Below are 1125 nucleotides of genomic sequence, written 5' to 3' on the forward strand. Positions count from 1 at the left end.
GCCTAGGTGGGGCCGCAGGGGAGGACGGCGTTAGTCTAGGCGGGGCCGCAGGGGAGGACGGCGTTAGGCTAGGGGGCCGCAGGGGAGGACGGCGTTAGTCTAGGCGGGGCCGCAGGGGAGGACGGCGTTAGGCTAGGCGGGGCCGCAGGGGAGGACGGCGTTAGGCTAGGGGGCCGCAGGGGAGGACGGCGTTCGGCTGGGGGGCCGCAGGGGAGGACGGCGTCAGGCTAGGCGGGGCCGCAGGGGAGGACGGCATTAGGCTAGGCGGGGCCACAGGGGAGGACGGCGTTAGGCTAGGCGGGGCCGCAGGGGAGGACGGCGTTAGGCTAGGGGGCCGCAGGGGAGGACGGCGTTAGGCTAGGGGGGGCCGCAGGGGAGGACGGCGTTAGGCTAGGCGGGGCCGCAGGGGAGGACGGCGTTAGGCTAGGCGGGGCCGCAGGGGAGGACGGCGTTAGGCTAGGCGGGGCCGCAGGGGAGGACGGCGTTAGGCTAGGCGGGGCCGCAGGGGAGGGCCAACGTGATACCCTGAAACCCGCCCTCATAACCAACCCGCTTCACCTCGGTCTCCATCTTCAATGTTTACCCATCCCCCCTGATGGTAGCCCCACGACATATGCTATGGCATCCTATTTCTTGTGTTGCCAGCAGGCCCACCTTACCTCACATATGAATGCTATCACTCCTGTCGCTGCCCACGAATGCTGGTTTGCTGTTGCTGCTGTCCATCTGCCAAAAGGGGGAAAGGGGGGCTTAGGGCTTTTACATAGGGGACGGTAGCAGGTCGAATAATTATGTTTAATTCATGAACGTATGGGCCGTGCCTCGGTGCTGGCTTTGGTATGAGGGTTCTTAGCGTAGATATGCCGATTGGGCGGTTGGGGCATCACGTGGAAGCCATGTATGGGTGCGGTGCGGAGGTCGCGTACACACTGCGGCGGACTACACGCGCACACACACACGGAGCAACCAACGTGCGCGCTGCCTTCACACCTTTTTATGACGCCTGGTGCTACAGATTTCTTTGCCGCGCATGCGTTGACACACTTCGTTGCACGGTCGCGTTTCTGATGGCTGCGTTGGGAACTGAAGCTATGGAAACGGTAGGCGGAATGCATGGACAAGCGT

The 1125-nt window shown here is 64.0% G+C and overlaps 1 protein-coding gene across 1 annotated transcript in view; it reads right to left on the reverse strand.

Annotated features, from left to right (window-relative positions):
• VOLCADRAFT_99213 (uncharacterized protein) overlaps nt 1–1125 on the reverse strand; it is a gene marked incomplete at both ends in the record, with an annotated part of 22142 nt that overhangs the window by 20461 nt on the left and 556 nt on the right. The gene's annotated exons all lie outside the window — the stretch shown is intronic.

The sequence above is a fragment of the Volvox carteri genome, assembly GCF_000143455.1.
Source record: "Volvox carteri f. nagariensis unplaced genomic scaffold VOLCAscaffold_84, whole genome shotgun sequence".
NCBI lineage: Eukaryota > Viridiplantae > Chlorophyta > Chlorophyceae > Chlamydomonadales > Volvocaceae > Volvox > Volvox carteri.